This window comes from Capricornis sumatraensis, chromosome 17 (assembly GCF_032405125.1).
Source record: "Capricornis sumatraensis isolate serow.1 chromosome 17, serow.2, whole genome shotgun sequence".
In the NCBI taxonomy this organism is placed as follows: domain Eukaryota; kingdom Metazoa; phylum Chordata; class Mammalia; order Artiodactyla; family Bovidae; genus Capricornis; species Capricornis sumatraensis.
In genome coordinates this window covers 14,639,395-14,660,168 of record NC_091085.1, presented here as the reverse complement: position 1 = coordinate 14,660,168, position 20,774 = coordinate 14,639,395, and the positions used below count along the sequence as shown (strand labels likewise).

The 20,774-nt window shown below is 38.7% G+C and overlaps 1 protein-coding gene and 1 non-coding gene across 2 annotated transcripts in view; both read right to left on the bottom strand.

The window, feature by feature from the left end:
- LRBA (LPS responsive beige-like anchor protein) overlaps window positions 1-20,774 on the bottom strand; it is a 746,329-nt gene that overhangs the window by 251,533 nt on the left and 474,022 nt on the right. The window lies entirely within an intron of this gene.
- On the bottom strand, window positions 16,272-16,346 carry TRNAR-CCG (transfer RNA arginine (anticodon CCG)). Its single transcript has one exon. It is a non-coding gene; the product is annotated as a tRNA-Arg (tRNA).

Here is a 20,774-nt window from a genome sequence, read left to right as displayed (position 1 = left end):
TTTAAAATAAGAAATATAATAGCTCTCTTCTGGATTATCCTGGCAAAGTGACCATAAATCCATCTCTTCTCTTGCCCTACAATAGACTTTACAGGTGAGATCACTCAACCTCCTTGGCAACACTCTTCTTCTCTGTCTTCCTACAAGAGAAGTCTCTCTCCCTTCATGAAGCCCTCTCTTACAGACACTGTGTTTTAGTCTTAGTTAATGAGACACATAAAGAAACTTGTAAAGGCAGACAAACTGTAGAAAAACTATAATTCCCTGAATAAAGATGTGCTATTGGGCTTCTGTGGTGGCTCAGATGGTAAAGTATACGCCTGCAATGTGGGAGACCTGGGTTTAATCCCTGGGTTGGGAAGATCCCCTGGAGGAGAGCATGGCAATCCACTCTAACATTCTTGCCTGGAGAATCCCCATGGACAGAGGAGCCTGATAGGCCATGGGGTTGTAAAGAGTCAGAAACAACTAAGCAACTAAGCATACTGTGCCTTCACTCTCCTCCCTTTTAGCTCTTCTTTTAAGATTTTCCAATATGAACATCTTCAGACATACTCAAAAATAGACTTAGGCTACATATGTGTCATACAATTCCAAAGAGTTTGCCAATTTTGTGTCCTCTCCCTTCTATGTGAATTATTTCTTTGGAGAGTATTTTTCTTTCAGTTCAGTTCACTTCAGTCGCTCAGTCATGTCCGACTCTTTGTGACCCCATGAATTGCAGCACGCCAGGCCTCCCTGTCCATCACCAACTCCTGGAGTTCAAACTCACGTCCATCGAGTCCATGATGCCATCCAGCCATCTCATCCTCTGTTGTGCCCTTCTCCTCCTGCCCCCAATCCCTCCCAGCATCAGAGTCTTTTCCAATGAGTCAACTCTTCACATGAGGTGGCCAAGGTACTGGAGTTTCAGCTTTAGCATCACTCCTTCCAAAGAACACCCAGGATTGATCTCCTTTAGTATGGACTGGTTGGATCTCCTTGCAGTCCAAGGGACTCTCAAGAGTCTTCTCCAACACCACAGTTCAAAAGCATCAATTTTTCAGCACTCAGTTTTCTTCACAGTCCAACTTTCACATCCATACATGACCAGTGAAAAAACCATAGCCTTGACCAGGAAGACCTTTGTTGGCAAAGTAATATCTCTGCTTTTAAATATGCTGTCTAGGTTGGTCATAACTTTCCTTCCAAGGAGTAAGTGTCTTTTAATTTCATGGCCACAATCACCATCTGCAGTGATTTTGGAGCCAAGAAAATAAAGTCTGTCACTGTTTCCATCATTTCCCCATCTATTTGCCATGAAGTCATGTGACCAGATGCCATTATCTTCATTTTTTGAATGTTGAGTTTTAAGTCAGATTTTTCACTCTCCTCTTTCACCCTCATCAAGAGGATCTTTAGTTCCTCTTCACTTTCTGCCATTAAAGTAGTAGCATCTGCATATCTGAGGTTATTGATATTTCTCCTGGAAATCTTGATTCCAGTTTGTAAGTCATAGAGCCCAGCATTTCCCATGGTGTACATTTAAGTATATAGCCTTGATGTACTCCTTTTCCAGTTTTGAACCAGTCTATTGTTTCATGTCTGGTTCTAACTGATGCTTCTTGTCCTGCATACATGTTTCTCAAGAGACAAGTAAGGTGGTCTGATGTTCCCAGCTCTTTAAGAATTTTCCATGGTATGTTGCGATCCACACAGTCAAAGCTTTAGCGTAGTCAAGGAAGCAGAAGTACATGTTTTTCTGGAATTCTTTTCCTTTTTCTGTGATCCAACAGATGTTGGCAACTTGATCTTTTCCCCATATTCTGAATTTGCTGTTTCTTCATGGTATCATTTAATTTGTTCCTCTATTTCCTAGCCAAGAATCAATCATTTCCCCCAAATGAAACGCAAGCATCTAATGGCATCTGATTAGCAACTGATAGGAAAAGTTTTGTATCTCTCAACACAAGAAATTTTCCTTTTAATAGAAAGTGCTTTCAAGGGCATTCACTGCTCCCAGGCCAATTTCAGTAGAAAGAACTAAGACACACGTGCTCTTATGCATCCCAGATCACTGGAGCAAACTCACAAGGGCACTGCAAGATACTTTTTGAGGAACACAGGAATAATAAATATCCATCAAATGTCATACCAACTACTAGCTTGAGATCAAGTTTTAATATTAGATCACAAGACATCTCTTTCAATCATGTCACATTTTTGCAAAACTGAGTTTGTAGCAGAAGAAAGTGTCATGTTAAAATCAATGTGGATCAGGACATAAGAATAGAGATATGATTTCAAGATTAGAAGCTGGGCAACACCAAAGAGAAGCATATCCCATTAAGAAATGATCATGATTATTTAAGAATAAAAGAAAAATATTTTTCTTTTAACTTAGGTTTATTTCTTCCAAAGAACCTGCATAACTTTATATATATTGTTTGAATCTAACTATTAATAAATGCAGCTCCTATGCATTTCTTTTAGCCTCAGGCAGGGTTTCTGACTTCAGCATTGACTCTCTAGATAGTCCTTTCCTGTGAGGAGCTGTACCTTGTGCATTACGGAATGTTCAGCAGTATCCCTGTTTGGATATTTAACAGCAGTTCTCCAACTGTGACCATCAAAAATGGATGTAGACATTGCCAGATTTTTCATCAAGGGGGTGAAGAAATGGGAGAGAAGGTTAAAATCACTGTTGATTGAGAATCAATGGCCTAGAGTCACTGTAAAAAAAAAAATTACTGAAACATTAAGGATACCATGAATAAAGATGGTTTTGGACACCAACGCATTTTTAGAAAAAAAAAATGAGTTAATACTTCTCTAATTCAGTTAGTAACTTTCTAATTCAAAGTTAAGAGTTGTAGTATTTTTAGTTTTTGAATTTTAGACTTGAATCTTTTTCTTTATGCTGAAAAGGTTGAATCATAATAATAAATAACAAAACTACTTACTTTAATTTGGAAAATACATATGACAGTTTTAAAAATGCAAGTCAATAATACATGAAACAACAAGTTTAAGAATTTCATTGGAAATTTTACCCTTACTACATATTCCACTACAAATGTGTAATCAGAATACCTTTTACAGTATCCTTGAAACAATTCTTACTTGTGTAGTTTGTCACAAAGATAATGGATAGTTAAGTTCATTTATTTCCAATTCTTTTTATTTTTCTTCTCTTTTTCCTGACTGTCACATATAATCGTACAATCATGGGGAGACACACATGGAAACATAAGACAGTATGTAATAAGGAACAGAAAAGCCCTGGATGTAACTCAATACATGAATGAACAGCTAAACCATATCAGTAAATATCTGGTAGGGGAGAAATACACTTCTTATATATGCAAAATACTTTTAACAGGAGTTTTCAGTTCAGTTCAGTCACTAAGTCGTGTCCAACACCTGCAACCCCATGGCCTGCAGCACACCAGGCTTCCCTGTCCATCATCAACTCCTGAAGCCTACTCAAACTCACGTGCATCATGTCAGTGATGCCATCCAAACATCTCATCCTCTATCGTCCCCTTCTCCTCCCGCCTTCAAACATTCCCAGCATCAGGGTCTTTCCCAACCAGTCGGTTCTTCACATCAGGTGGCCAAAGTATTGGAGTTTCAGCTTTAGCATCAGTCCTTCCAATGAACACCCAGGACTGGTCTCCTTTAGGATTGACTGGTTGGATCTCCTTGCAGCCCAAGGGACTCTCAAGTGTCTTCTCCAACACCACAGTTCAATTCTTCAGCACTCAGCTTTCTTCGGTGACTTCCCTGGTGGCTCAGATGGTAAAGTGTCTATCTACAATGCAGGAGACCCGGGTTCGATCCCTGGGTCAGGAAGATCCCCTGGAGAAGGAAATGGCAATCCACTCCAATACTATTTCCTGGAAAATGCCATGGACAGAAGAGCCTGGTAGGCTACAGTCCATGGGGTCACAAAGAGTTGGACACAACTGAGCGACTTCACTTTTCACTTTCAGCTTTCTTTATAGTCTAACTCTCACATCCATACATGACCACTGAAAAAACCATAGCCTTGACTAGATGGACCTTTGTTGGCAAAGTAATGTCTCTGCTTTTCAATATGCTATCTAGGTTGGTCATAACTTTCCTTCCAATGAGTAAGCATCTTTTAATTTCATGGTTGCAGTCACCATCTGCAGTGACTCTGGAGCCAAAGAAATAAAGTCTGACACTGTTTCCCCTGTTTTCTGGTGGCTCAGACAGTAAAGAATCTGTCTACAATGCAGGAGACCCAGGTTCAATTGCTCGGTCAAGAAGATCCCCTGGAGAAGGGAATGGCTACCCACTCCAGTATTCTTGCCTGGAGAATTCCATGGACAGAGGAGCCTGGTGGGTTACAGTCACAAAATATCAGACATGACTGAGTGAGTAATACTTTCACTTCAGTTACAGGCAGGAAAATGCCTTCAAATCTGTTAACCTACACCACAATAAAACTTTGTAGAAAGGAATGAAAAGGCATCAACCCCACAACAAAAGGAGTTTAAAAAGAAAAACTGGAGCAAAGAGATTTCAGTAACATTTCAGAAGACATAAAGTTAAGTACCAGTGGTCATTAATTTAGTAAAAAGAATGGAGTCCCAATCTAAGTAGTCACCAAGAGGACTCTGATAAGAACTCACCTATTTATTCTGCAATAGGTGAGTAAAATTCTCATCCCTTAAAAGTACTAAGGAACACAGAAAATAAGTTCATAAAAAGAGGAAGACAGGTCATAAGTCTACAGACGCTAGCTGGATCCTATAACTGTCCCACAGGCTGAAGATATTTCTTCTATTTTAATCCCCCTTGTGAAATATGAGATTAATTTGTTGAAAAATTAGGAAAGTATCTACACAGAGGAAAGTAGGAATATGGTACATGGATGCTATAAAGCAGAAAAGAGAAAGTCAAAATACTTCTACCCATTTGTTCTCAGACTACCAGTATGCTCATTATGCATCCTATACTTCTTGCATTCCATATACACATAACCTTCAGTTCAGTTCAGTTGAGTTCAGTTGCTCAGTCGTGTCCGACTCTGCAACCCCATGAATCGCAGCACGCCAGGCCTCCCTGTCCATCACCAACTCCCGGAGGTCACTCAGTCATCGAGTCAGTGATGCCATCCAGCCATCTCATCCTCTGTCGTCCCCTTCTCCTCCTGCCCCCAATCCCTCCCAGCATCAGAGTCTTTTCCAATGAGTCAGCTCTTCACATGAGGTGGCCAAAGTACTGGAGTTTCAGCTTTAGCATCAGTCCTCCCAATGAATATTGGAATGAATGGAAACGATAGTTTACAGGCTGGTAATATTATAGAAAAAGCCGAAGAAACATACTTGCATACAGGGCTTCCTATTAGGTTTCAAGGCACTGCAGTCAACAGCCAAGTATCTCCTGTAATTTCAGGAAAGACTCCAACAGAACAAAAATCAAAATAAAACAACAACAAAAAAAGAAATTCAGAAGGCAGAAAGAGAATTCAGTGAACAGAATGAAACTTAAAAAAAAAAAAAACAGGATCTAATAGAAGAACTTACAACCATATAACAAAGGCAAGATTCTCTCAGTTCAAGTCAGTCACTCAGTAGAGTCCAACTCCTTGCGACCCCATGGACTGCAGCACACCAGGCTTCCCTGTCCATCACCAACTCCCAGAGCTTACTCAAACTCATGTCCATTGAGTCAGTGATGCCATCCAACCATCTCATCCTCTGTAGTCCCCTTCTCCTCCCACCTTCATTGTTTCCCAGCATCAAGGTCTTTTCACATGAGTCAGCTCTTTGCATCAGGTGGCCAAAGTACTGGAGCTTCAGCTTCAGCATCAGTCCTCCCAATGAATATTCAGGACTGATTTCCTTTAGGATGGACTGGTTGGGTCTACTTGCAGTCCAAGGGACTCTCAAGAGTCTTCCCCAACACCACAGTTCAAAAGCATCAATTCTTTGGTGCTCAGCTTTCTTTATAGTCCAACTCTCACACCCATAAATGACTACCAGAAAAACCATAGCTTTGACTAGACCTTTGTGGCAAAGTAATGTCTGCTTTTAATATGCTGTCTAGGTTGGTCATAACTTTATTTTAAGCGTCTTTTAATTTCATGGCTGCAGTCACCATATGCAGTGATTCTGGAGTCCCCAAAAATAGTCTGTCACTATTTCCATTGCTTCCCCATCTATTTGCCACGAAGTGATGGGACCAGATGCCATGATCTTCATTTTCTGAATATTGAGTTTTAAGCCAACTTTTTCACTCTCTTCTTTCACTTTCACTAAGAGGCTCTTTAGTTCTTCTTCACTTTCTGCCATAAGGGTGGTGTCATCTGTATATCTGAGGTTATTGATATTTCTCCCGGCAATCTTGATTCCAGCTTGTGCTTCATCCAGTCCAGCATTTCTCACAATGTGCTCTGCATGTAAGTTAAATAAGCAGGGTGACAACATACAGGCTTGACATACTCCTTTCCCTACTTGGAACCAGTCTGTTGTTTCATGTCCAGTTCTAACTGTTGCTTCTTGACCTGTATACAGGTTTCTCAAGAGGCAGGTTAGGTGGTCTGGTATTCCCATCTCTTTCAGAATTTTCCACAGTTTGTTGTGATCCACACAGTCAAAGGCTTTGGGATAGTCAATAAAGCAGGAGTAGACTTTTTTCTGGAACTCTCTCACTTTTTTGATGATCAAACGGATGTTGGCGATTTGAGCTCTGGTTCTTCTGCCTATTTTAAATTCAGCTTGTACATCTGGAAGTGCATGTTTCACATACTGTTGAAACCTGGCTTGGAGAATTTTGAGCCAGCAGGTGAGATGAGTGCAATTGTGCAGTAGTTTGAGCATTCTTTGGCATTACCTTTCTTTGGGATGGGAGTGAAAACTGACCTATTCCAGTCCTGTGACCACTGCTGAGGTTTCCAAATTTGCTGGCATATTGAGTGCAGCACTTTCACAGCATCATCTTTTAGGATTTAAAACAGCTCAACTGGAATTCCATCACCTCCACTAGCTTTGTTCATAGTGATGCTTCCTAAGACCCACCTGACTTCACATTCCAGGATGTCTGGCCCTAGGTGAGTGACCACACCATCGTGGTTATTTGGATCATGAACATCTTTTTTGTACAGTTCTTTTGTGTATTCTTGCCACCCCTTCTTAATATCTTCTGCTTCTGTTAGGTCCCTATCGTTTCTGTCCTTTATTGTGCCCATCTTTGCATGAAATGTTCCCTTGGTATCTCTAATTTTCTTGAGGAGACCTCTAGTCTTTCCCATTGTATTGTTTTCCTCTATTTCTTTGCATTGATCACTGAGGAAGGTTTTCTTATCTCTCCTTGCCATTCTTTGTAACTCTGCGTTCAAATGGGTGTATCTTTCCTTTTCTCCTTTGCCTTTCACTTGTTGTTTTTTCTCAGCTATTTGTAAGGCCACCTCAGACAACCATTTTGCCTTTTTGCATTTCTTTTTCCAGGGGTGGTCTTGATCACTGCCTCATGTACAATGTCATAAACCTTCATCCATATTCTTCAGGCACTCTGTCTATCAGATCTAATCCCGTGAATCTATTTGTCATCTCCACTTCCACTGTATAATCTAATCTTTTGAATCTATTTGTCACTTCCACTGTATAAGATGCTATCCCTCCCTCTAAAATAAGGAGAAAAACAAAAGAATTCTTTACAATCAAAATTTTAAGGAAAAAACAAAACACTTCAGTGAAAGGCTTAAAGTCAAAAAAAAAATCAGAATTAGAAGGGGATAAAAAATAGAGAGGGACAAAGGAAAAAGATGTGTACAAAAATTAAAGGGTGAATTCAGGATATATTTCAGAAAAGCAAAAAAAATAATTAAAGGGAAATAATTTCAGGACCAAAGGTCACAAGTCTCAAGATCTAAAGTGTCTACCCAGTGCCCATATCAATGAATGAAATAAGATTCACATTAAAGCAAATAATAAAAAAAAAGAACTGAGAAAAGGTCCCAGGATTTTCCAAAAAGAAACAAAATCATATTCAAAGGAAAAGTAATAAGAACTAACACGTTTTCAACAACAGCAGTGAAAGAGTTACGTAGACTTCAAATTCTGAAGGCAAGTGATAACCTGCAATTTTATAGCCAGTCAAATCGTCAGTCAAACATGAAGGAAGCCCAAGGATTATTTCAGATATTGGAAAAAAAAAAATCATATCCTATGAACTTCCTGGGAAGTTATCACAGGATGAGCCGTCACAAAACAAAAGAGCCGAGGAAAAGGAAGAATGAGAGCTAGGAAAGAGAATCAAATGAAGCATAAAGTCTAAAATGGGAGCTATGAGCCAGACCTAGAAACAGTCAGTCAAGGAGGCCTCCAAAGCGAAGATGGCTAAATGTGCTGCATCCTTGCTCTTCTAAGCTCTATTCTGAATAGCAAGGTTAGGGAACCTTTGACCAAAACCACTGCCTTGGCCAGGCATGATGATAACCGCTTGCCTGAGTTGTCCCACAACAGGAGGTGCTAATAAAGAACACCGTGCTGCAGGCAAAAAGTAACCGGGAGTGTACAGGAGGGGCTGAGACGGGGAAGGATACAGGAGGGGCTGAAAGGAGGAAGGACGCGGCATGTCCTTCCAACCTCCCAGATACCTTCACCCTGGAATCCATCTGGGCCGAGAGAGGCACACGTGCCACCAGGAAGACCCTAAGTCAGACTAACCACGGGTCAAGGAAGACAACTGGCCAAAGGTAATGCAGAAACTAACCTCACTGCCACAAAATCTGACACTGAGCCACACGGCAGCAGCCCTCCTTGGTTCCCTTAATCTGCTGCTCTCCACTGGGTGCTCATTTCCAATAAAGACTTTGCTTTGTCAGCACATATGTCTCCTCCGACAATTCATTTCTGAATATTGGACAAGAGCTCACTCTGGAGCCCTGAGAGGGGTCCCCTTATCCTATATATAACAAAGGAAACTGAAAACTTGTAAACTGTATTTCCTATATCCCTTTCCAGCAATTTTAGTTTAGAGCCCACAATGAAAGCATCTGTACAAATTTTAGAGGGCAGAAGAAAATGAGAAGCCATTATTTTTCAGGGACCTCAGAGGGCAGAAGCAGTGACTTTTAGGTGCCAAAGACAACCGGTATTAGTAACTGTGATTTATCGGCAATTCCCCTACTGTCACATTCTTAAAACCAGCAATGGTTTTCCAGTGGTTGTATTAGCCTCTATTCACTACATTTCTTTAAATTATGGAAAATATGTTTCCTTAATCTAATTCTGACTAGTCTGGATCCATGAGGCAAAAATATAGAAATTATAGATTATTTGATTAGCATGATCACATGGTTTTCAGCAATGGCCATTATTTACACAGCCATCATATTGTACATTCAACCTCTACTTAATAAGACTTTCATATACCTATATTTGGAGGACAGGAGATGGATGAATTTGTTTGAGAGGACTATGATGATAGAGAAACACAATCTCAATTACCACAGAAGGGAAATCTATACATAAGTATTTTAAAGCTGATGAGGTTTTTAAAATAGCAGAATGCATGCGTTTTTTTTTCTTAAGGCAGTAAAATTAAGGGGAGTGGGTCAAGGCATATGGCAAACCACTACTGTTAGGTAATGAAGAGTGTGTAAGTGGCATTAGGTAGGCGACGTCTTATGTAATGAAGAGTGTGTAAGCGGCATTAGGTAGGCAACATCTTACTTTCCAAGAAACAGAAAGTTATAAAATAAAAACAAAATATAGTTGTAAAATAACTGGGACCTTCAGTCCATTTAATAAGACACTATTCCTTTTGTATCTATTTACAGAAGAGGTCAAACTACAGATTGTTTTTCTGGTATGCATCAAATGAAAGAAGTTGAGCAAAATAATTAAAATTTTAATTTCCTTAGCTTATCACAGCCTGACATATCCATGTCTACAGTGGGATCAAACATATATCACCTAGACTTAAGAGTATGGAGGTTGCCTTTTCTACAGAAAGAGCATATTGCCATATATCACATATCTAAACACCACATACTACACCTACAATATATGATAGAGAGTTCCAATGATTCCTTCTGTGATTACTCTGTTTAGGCTTCCAAAACTGTCCAGTTGCCCTACATGGTTGGCTTATTGACATAGGTAGGCTTATGTATCTGTAAAACCAGGGTTTAGATTGAGACGCTCTGATCTGGAAGCCACTCTACCTTTACAGTAATACACGTTTCTTCTGTAATCTATTTGGTGATCTAAAAGCTAAATTTACACTGTGTCCAGGAGGTGGATTTTGTATTGTCTAGGGAGACAGTTAACTTGGTGGGAGTGATGATGTTACAGAGATCCATGTAAAACGAACACTAGTTATTAGCTCATATGTAAAGTAAGCATTCAGCTTAAGACAGGAAGGCTCTAACAATCAGTACCTTTTTTTCTACTTTTTTATCATGAACAGTTTCAAACATACATCTAAAGCAGGGATAAGAATATAGTGAAATCATATACTCCCAATACCTAGATTTAGTCATTACCCATTTTCACCAATCTTATCTTTGCTATTCCCTAGTTTACTTCTAGAGTATTTTAAAAATGAATGCCTTGCATTCCAAAATGCAGAACAAACTATCTTAGCTGATTTTAGCAGTAATTAATATTTGAGTCGATAGTTCCGGCATAAGGAGAAATACATCTTAGGTAATGTAATTTACTTTCTTCACAGATCATATAAATTCAGAAGATGACTTAAGAGAACTGCCCATCCTCAAGCATGGAACATAAAGGTTACTAGCCCTTTAGGACATCTATTCTCTGCAAAGGTACAAGAGTGTTAAGGAATCAGAAAAGTTTAAGGAAAATAAGAGGAGAAAGAAAGTGATCTAGGAAAAGAATCATCAAGGGGATGCGGAAAATATGAATTTTAGAGACAAATACTAAATTACCCAGGAATGCTGTTTGCCCGAGAAAGATTTAATGACTGTAACAGATATTATCAGGGCCCTGTTCATATCCGGTGGAACTTAAATATCCTCCTGCAGACTTCCAACTACCAGGATCTACATCTCTGTGCCTGAGGGCCCGGTACCTGAGGGGAGTATTGCCTATACTTGGAAACTTAATTGGAATATTTCTCAGAAGTTGGTGCATAAATATCAAAGCTCCCTCAACTCTCAGCAGGGATAATTCTGTGACAGATTTTTGCACTGTTTCCAAAAATTTCCATAGAAACCCCTTCTGCAGCGGGTTTCACAGACACACAGCACTGTCTCCCTTTCTCCTCTATCATTTTCCAATTCTTCTATGGGTGTCACCGGAGGTTCCCCAACTATCTGAATTTGATCCTTTGTCTCAGCATTTCAGTCTGGGGAAACCTGAATTAAGACAAGTTACTAAACAAGATATACTTCTTGCTTTTAGATTTTAGATGAGCCAGAAAAGAGAAAGACCCTGTGGCAGATGCTTTACATGCTTGCCTTACATTAGCGTTATCAGGATTTAGTGAGATGACTGCATACATTGCATCTCACTAAATCCTGATAACGCTAATGTAAGGCAAGCATGACAGAGAGAGAGAGAGATGCTCAAAAAAGCTGTGTACATGGCCTCACTATGAGGAGAAAGCTGAATGCAAGAGAAAGGTTAGAAAATGGACCAGCAACGTAAGCTAAAGCTGAATCTCCCTATCTCCTTTCCTCAAGCCAGTATCACCTAGCTTTAAATCCTCAAAGCACTGTATTAAATGAAATTATCTTGCTCATTTTTTGTTGTTGTTGTTACTGTTCATTTATTTATTTACTTACTAATTCTCTCTCTTCTTCAACCCCTTTTGAATGGAAGCCACGTAAGAGCGAGAACTTTGTCCTCATTAGCAAACTCTCAGAGCTGGGAGTAGATTCAGGTACTCAATATCTGCTGGATGAGCAATTTATCCTTATAATCAAACAAAATACTTTGGCCTATATTTTATACCTCCTTTATCTCGTCTAGATTTTCTGCAACCCAATCCTACTTTGCTGCTGCTGCTGCTTTGCTAACTTCCCAGAAACACCAAGCTTCCTTGCTGTCGCAACTGTCCTTTTGCCTCTAGACCTCTGCACTTCCTGTTCTCTCTACCTGGAATGTTCTTTCCTTGGACAGCCCTCACGGACTGTTGGACTGTTCCTTGCCTTTCTTCAGGTCTCTTCTGAAGCAGCGTGTCATTAGAGATGTATTATGCTTTTATCTTTCTCTTTTGGTAATTATCACCAAATGACATACATATTTATGTGTATGTCTATCCTCACTGGAAGTGAAGTGAAGTCGCTCAGTCATGTCCAACTCTTTGCGACCCCATTGTCTGTAGCCTACCAGGCTCCTCAGTCCATGGGATTTTCCTGGAGTGGGTTGCCATTTCCTTCTCCAGGAGATTTTCCCGACCCAGGGATCGAACCCGGGTCTCCCACATTGTAGGCAGACGCTTTACCATCTGGGCTACCAGGGAAGCCCTCACTGGACTATAAGCTAAATGATAAAGTCTACTGTCTATATTTCTTTAGTTGTATTTGGAACATTCTGCATCCCTGGCACATTGTAGGCATTCAATAAATTTTGTTGAATGAACAGGTGGGCACAATCTAAAGAAATGCTGTCATGAAAGCAACAATCTCCAGAGAATTACTTTGGCTTTATGAAATCTTTTTCAACAAATATCAGTAATAAATATAAACCTACAAGGAGACCTGGGTAAGTGGAACTCCATGTTTAATTGTAACCACAGTCCAACAGAAGGGCTTATGTTTACACTGTATTGATTAAAAGAAGACACAGAATTAAACAACAACAAAGAGGAAGATAGAGCACATGGACTCAACAGCTACACTTTTCAGCTCTCAATGTAATAAATTCAGATGCTATGCTAGAGCTCTACTATGTAGGCCATTTAAACCTAAGTACAAAACTTCATCCATGTTTGATTAAACACTATCTTGTTAGTTTTAGCTCTGTCTTCCACCAACAACTGTTAGTTTCCCACAGCTTAGTGAAACCTAGAGAAGATAGAGTGGACTGTTCTGTAAGGAGTGCTCCTACAGATCTTATAGGGTGCTGCCATTCTCACGTCCTTCCTGGAGCTTGATTGATTACGCCTTTTCCCTATGTTCATTAATCTCATCACCTTATCTTTTATACCACTTCATTTTAGTAGAAAGGTAATAATAAAACCCTCATCCATTATCCTTTTACTCATCTAGTCAAGCGGAAATGGTTAATAACATGCTACAAATTGAACTTCAATCACCTCATTTTCTCCTTTGTTGAATACACATTAAAATATATTCCAAAAGTGCAATTTGTTTTACAGGAGAATTTGTGTTATATTGCTACAGACAACTAAAATTAAGTGTTTCTCAGTTCGGTTATTAAATATATCCAAGTGCTCTTTTATCGATAATACTAAAACATTAACTCATTTTATTAGGGTATAATAATACACGAGCCTTATCTCCCAGAACACAAAGACATCTAGACTACCTAATAGTATGTGTTGGATGACGGGTCATTTATCTTTAAGGAAAAAATACCACTGATAATTTATGAATTGGTATGTTATTACAGAAGAAATTGCTCTCTATTTTTGAAAGTTAATTTGTTTACATGCAGCCTTATCTTGAAATGCAAGCCCTATTAGTGAAGAAGTCTATAACTGTCATATTAAGCAGAAAGAGAATAGATATATACGTAAAATAGACATAATGATTTAAGATTTTAAAACTATGCCCTTTTGAATAGAACAAATATATAATTATTCTGTGCTTTTCAAGAAGTGAAACAGTTAAAATTATATATTTTTCTATACATTATAGCAAATCCTTATTAAATGAATTCTAATAGTTCTGAAACTAGTGGAGGGAAATAGATATCTTTTTGTGGAGAAAAGATTTTCCACTAATTTGGATGGGCACCTTCTATTTGTGAATATGAATGCTCAACAACTGACTAAAAATTAATTACAGTAAATCCTGGAAAAATTAATCAGATAATACAGGGTCATTGGATATTATCTTCCAATCATCCTGAAAAAATGTTCTCTGACTATAGAAAAAAATTACAAGCCCTGAAGATATGCCACTTTCTAAGAATAAAACTTATCTTTAATATGAAAGAAATACTTGCAATATACTTATAAATCTATTTTCTTACACTATTGCTTTAAAAAGTTCCTTTTTATCCAGTAAATTGCTTCACTGTAAAATTTACACAAAAATCATATATGACAATTACAAAGTTATTACATTTTATAGTATTGTTTACTCAATGTTTTGGTATTCCAGAATTAAAAACAGATTAACAGAATTAAGAACAGGTATCAATTTTTGTTTACATTTAAGACTAGATAGAACATAATTAAATGTTCCCCATAAATAAGTAATGAAATGGCAACCCACTCCAGTGTTCTGGCCTGGAGAATCCCAGGGATGGAGGAGCCTGGTGGGCTGCCGTCTATGGGGTTGCACAGAGTCGGACACGACTGAAGCAACATAGCAGCAGTAGCAGCAGCATAAATAAGTTCTTTTTTTTTTTTTTTTGCATAATTTCACACTGCCTGTGTTAGTGGACAATTTTTAAGATACCAGTCAAGTTAGGCATAAATTACAAGTCAGTTACATTATGTTCTCCAGGAATAATCCTTGTTTTCCGTAAACTAACACAAATTTTTTAAAAATTATAATATCAATAGGCTACAGTGATTCAATACTTATTTCTTACAAAGAACTGACAACATACTACAAAGTTCATATTATATACATCAAATGTATATTTTCCTTTTAAGGACAGGGAGGATAATTTTTTGCTATTTAGCATATGAAAATTACAAAGGAATCAATAATTAAGCCTATGTATTCAACAGTTTTGATTTCAATCTCTAAACATCCTTGAACCGTATCGATGCCAATCCCTGTAAGCAAATGAGTTCATCAATTTAATGAGAATTCAGGCAAATCAGCTGGTTAATGAGAACTCCAACTTACGTGGCAAAGGTTTTGCTCCAGTGCTGACAAAATCAGTGTAATAAAACTGTAACAAACTTATGAAAGCCTATTTATTTTTTATATGAAACTTCTAGTATTTTATTCATGTTCATAGTTTTACAGTATTAGTAAAAATAATGGCCGTTATAAATAAGCATAAAATGGAAGTTGATGAAAAAATAACCCCAAGTCTTCCTTGACTCCCACCTTCCCACCAAAAAACTAGCTAGTATATGGCAAATATCCTTTTCGCACATTATCTTTAGGCATATATTCACTTTGTAGTGGTGGATGGTTTAGTCGCTAAGTCGTGTCTGACTCTTGTGATCCCACAGACTGTAGCCTGCCAGGCTCCTCTGTCCATGGTGTTTACCAGGCAAGATTACTGGAAAACTTATGAAAGCCTATTTTTTAAAACTTAACGTTGCATGTAATTAATGGCAAGTAGCAAAATATGTTCACTTTAAAACAATTTTAACACTTTATATTTCAATGTTTTAATAGTTAAATAAAATGGTTTTAATTTTTTTATATTCCTAACTTTTATCTATTCTTACTGTTTAATTCATCTCTCTAAATTTTCCCTTCCCTTGTTTGTTCTCTTTCTACATTGAAATATACATTGTAATATCACCATTTGAAGAAGGACAAATCTAATGACTGTTTTTGTAGATAGTAATTCCCAATTTAATGATTTAAAAAAAAAACATTATTTAAGCAAAACTGTTAGCTGAGTAATGCTTTGGTCCATAATTTGGAGAACTTCAAAAACAAAATTATTCTGAACTGAAGATAGAAAATACCTTTTAACATTCTTTAAAATATAAAATACTTTTATCCCTAAGACAAATAACAAAGTGAAGTGAAAGTCGCTCAGTTGTGTCTGACTCTTTGCAAACCCATAGACTGTAGTCCATGGAATTCTCCAGGCCAGAATATGGATTGGGTAGCCTTTCCCTTCTCCAGGGGATCTTTCCAACCCAGGAATCAAACCCAGGTCTCCTGCATGCAGGCGGATTCTTTACCAACTGAGTTATCAGGGAACAAGTATTACTCTAACAGTTTCACAGAGGTGGTACAGTTAGGGGCAGAAGACTGACGGTGGGTCTGGAGACACTATGTGTTTCCTCATGTGTTCCAACAGGAGTACCATCACCTATGCTATGCTGTTGTTCATCACTCAGTTGTGTCTGACTCTTTTGCGATCCCATGGACTGTAGCCTGCCAGAATCTTCTGTCCACGAGATTTCTCAGGCAAGGATACTGGAGTGGGTTGCCTTTTCCTCCTCAGGAGATCCTCCTGACCCAGGGATCGAACCTGGGTCTCCTGCATCGGAGGCAGACGCTTTACCCTCTGAGCCACCAGGGAAGCCCCATCTATGCTGTCAGTTCAGTTCAGTCACTCAGTTGTGTCTGACTCTGCGACCCCATGAATTGCAGCACGCCAGGCCTCCCTGTCCATCACCAACTCCCGGAGTTCACTCAGACTCACATTCATCGAGTTCGTGATGCCATCCAGCCATCTCATCCTCCGTCATCCCCTTCTCCTCTTGCCCCCAATCCCTCCCAGCATCAGAGTCTTTTCCAATGAGTCAACTCTTCGCATGAGGTGGCCAAAGTACTGGAGCTTCAGCTTTAGCATCATTCCTTCCAAAGAACACCCAGGACTGATCTCCTTTAGGATGGACTGGTTGGATCGCATTGCAGTCCAAGGGACTCTCAAGAGTCTTCTCCAACACCACAGTTCAAAAGCATCAATTCTTCAGCGCTCAGCTTTCTTCACAATCCAACTGTCACATCCACACATGACTACTGGAAAAACCACAGCCTTGACTAGACAGACCTTTGTTGGCAAAGTAATATCTCTGCTTTTCAATATGCTATCTAGGTTGGTCATAATTTTCCTTCCAAGCAGTAAGCATCTTTTAATTTCATGGCTGCAATCACCATCTGCAGTGATTCTGGAGCCCAAAAAATAAAGTCTGACACTGTTTCCACTGTTTCCCCATCTATCTGCCATGAAGTGATGGGACCAGATGCCATGATGGGACCTATGCTATACTTTCCCCAAAAATATTTAATCTAATTAAGCCTTTACACTTAACTTCTAGTTTACAGAATTACAAAGAATAGAAGAACCAAGCTAAATAATAACTACAAGAAAGCAAATTGATAAATGGGTGGGACATTCTATAGCACAAATGCCCTAGTCTCCTCAACAAGTAAGTGTCATGAATAAAGAACTACTGTAGAATAAAGAAAGACTTCAGACTTTGTATAACCAGATACAATATACAGTCCTAATTTGGGCAAACAAGTTATAAAGAATACTTTGGGGACAGAATGATACATTCAAATATAGGTTAGGTATGAGACAATAAGAAATATTATTAATCTTGTTGGGTAGTATGTTATTTTGGTTTATGTAGGAAACTACATTATTTTAGTGAAATATGAAAAAAATTATTTGGGACAGATAGCTGAATAACCAATTTACTTGAAAATCTTCCAGCATTTCAATCACGGTAGTGACAGAGGGCACAAAAAGGGCTTTTTGGTGATGGTGATATTCGTTTCCTGTTCCGGCTGTTGGCTTCAAGTGTCTGTGTGCAAAAAGTCAGCAAGTGAAACAATTATCTGCACTTTTCTGTATGTTATATTTCAGTAAAAACTAAGCTTCATCAACATTAAAAAGAATTAAGTGAATTATTTTTCAAATGTATGGGCTCTGGGACAAACTTCCTAGGTTTAAATTTTGGCTCCACCATGTACTGGCTCTGACCATGAGTAACTTGCTAACATCTCTGAACCTCTTCATCTGCAATTTGTTGTGTGCTTAGTTGCTCAATTGTGTCCTATTCTTAGGAACCCCATGGACTGTATAGCCCACCAGGCTCCTCTGTCCATGGGGATTCTCCAGGCAGGAATTCTAGAGTGGGTTGCCATGCCCTCCTCCAGGGGATCTTCCCAACCCAGGGATCAAATCCCGGCCTCCTGCACTGCATGCAGGTTCTTTACCCATAATTCTTCTTTTACATTAATAATGCTAATTTATAAGGCAACTTCTGGTTTTTATTTGCCAGGTTTTGTGTTAGACTGCAGTCCTTATGCAGTCCAAAACAGAGTTCTAATTCCCTACCTCTGAAAACTGGAAACATTCTGAAATAAACCTGTAACATTAGTTCTAAACTGAACCAAATGTCTATAGTCTTACCTATCTAAAAGAAAATTTACAACATCAACCTGGTTTTGTTAAGAGATATCTGCTCCAGTTACTTAGAAGTGGCAGTAATTCTGTGGTACAATTCCAGCCCAAAGAAGAATACTGCAAGTTAATTTGGCTTGAATACCATTTAACATGCTAAATGATCTGGAAAACAGAAACTGATATATATATATTATATATATATATAAATAAAAGTTCATAAAGGGAAAGTAAAGAAGATATTGCTGAGAAGATCATTCAAGATTATTTTATCACTACTGGATGTATATTTTATCAGAAATGAAAATATCTAAAAATATCTTTGGAATATCAGTTTAGTATCAACAAGGGAATGAAAATATTTATATACTTTAGGAATACTGATTTATTATTTTAAATGCTTTTTCTAATGTTTTATATTTTTTTAACTTAGGATTTTTATGTCATTTGAAGCACATTAAATATATTTTAAATCATTGCTAACTTATTCCTTTTTCCATATTTCCTATCTTGAAAATGAGTATCAAATATTCTAGGTTTAACAGATATTTTAATACACAAACTGAGAATTATTTTTGTACTCTCAAAATCTACTATAATGTTATTAGTATGCTTAACAACAATTCTAAAATTTTTAAAAACTTTATTTTTAAAACTATTTATGATTGGATAATAATTGCTTTACAGTACTGTGTTGGTTTCCACCAAACATCAACATGAATCAGTCACAGGTGTACATATGTCCCCTCCCTCCTACACCTCCCTCCCCATCCCTCTAGTTTGTCAGCGAGCCCTGAACCTGAGCCCCTCACATCATCAGCAAATCCGCACTGGCCATCGTTTTGCATATGGTAATGCACACGTTTCAGTGCTGCTCTCTCAGTCTGCCCCATCCTCTCCCTCCCCCGTGTCTGTGAATCTGCTGTGTCTGTGTGTCCACTGCTGCCCTGAAAACAGGTCCATTGGTGCCATCTTTCTCGATGCCATAAACAGTATCTTTTTCTTGTTCTGACTTACTTCACTCTATGTAATGGACTCTAGGTTCATCCACCTCATTAGAACTGAGTGAAAAGTGTTCCTTTTCGTGGTTAAGTAACATTCCATTGTGTACGCATACCACAACTTCTTTATCTGCTCCTCTGTCAACGGACCTCTAGGTTGCTTCCCGTCCTAGCAATTGCAAACAATGCTGTGATGAGCAATGGGGTACGTGTGTGCATCTCAGTGGTGGTTTTCCCAGGTGTAAATGCCCGTTAGGGGACCTGTCGAATCACATGGTAGTTTTATTCCTAGTTTTTTAAAGGAATCTCCATACTGTGCACCACAGTGGCTCTAACAATTCGCATTCACAAACTGCCAATTTGGCAAGAGGGCTCCGTTTTCTCCATACCGTCTCCAGCATTTATTGTTTGTAGATTTTTTGATGATGGCCATTCTGACCCATGTGAACCACATTTTAAAAAGCAATGAAACAGAAGATTCTCAGGCCTGCTGTCAGGCTTTACAAAATAGCCTAGCTTAATCTTGTAGCTGCAAAGTAGGGCAACAATAAGCAGTTACAAGAATGTTTATAACATTCATTATTCAAATAGCAACTTATACTTCCCTAAAAATGCTTTTCCTTTTAAAATGTTATTATCCAACCCAGTGATGTACACAAGCTATATAAACTAGTGCAATTGTCTAACATAAGATACAGCCAAACAACCTGGGAAGAGGGACGTTATATCAGCAAAATCAACTTCACAGAGTATCCTGCTTAGAAATGAGAGAGCGCTAACCCAAATTTAAAGCTATTTTGTTGCTCTGAAAGTTTTAACCAGGGAAACCTAGTGGGAAGCTGGTGTATGACAGGGAGCTCAGCTTGATGCTCTGAGATGATCTAGAGGGAAGGGATGGGGCAGGGTGGATGAGAGGGACACACAGAAAGGGCACATGCATGTATACACACAGCCGAGTACAGCAGAAAACCAACACAACGCTGTCAAGCCATTAGCATCCAATTAGCTTTTTTTCTAATTAAAAAAAAACAGATACATGTACTAGTAGATAAAGTTAGTTTTCTGATTTTCAGTATGAATCTTACAACTGCTAATACAAAACATGGGAAATCATAATGATAATTTAACAAAATGGTGGCTCAGTCAACGACAGTTACACTTGGCTGCCAGGTAAAATCGGGGCTTGCCCCATGGCTCAGTGGTAAAGAAGCTGTCCCTCAATGCAGGGGATGTGGACTCGATCCCTGGGTCAGGAAGATCCCCCAGGGAAGGAAATGGCAACCCACCCGAGTATTCGTGCCTGAGAAAACCCCAGGGACAGAAGAGTCTGGCCGGCTGTGGTCCGTGGGGTTGCAGAGAGTCAGAAATGACTCAGTGACTGAACACACACATGAAATCTAACTAAAATTATTTTAAGCAAATTAGGGACTTTCTCTTTCTTGTCAAGTAACAAAGGTAATCCAAAGGGAGCCAGTTATTGGATCAGTGGTTCAAGAACGCACAGCTTGAGGTTTCTGATTTTCCTGACTTGTTCCAACGTTTAAGTTTTAGGGAGGAATACAAAGAAAAAGGACAAGAGCAAACGGCAAAA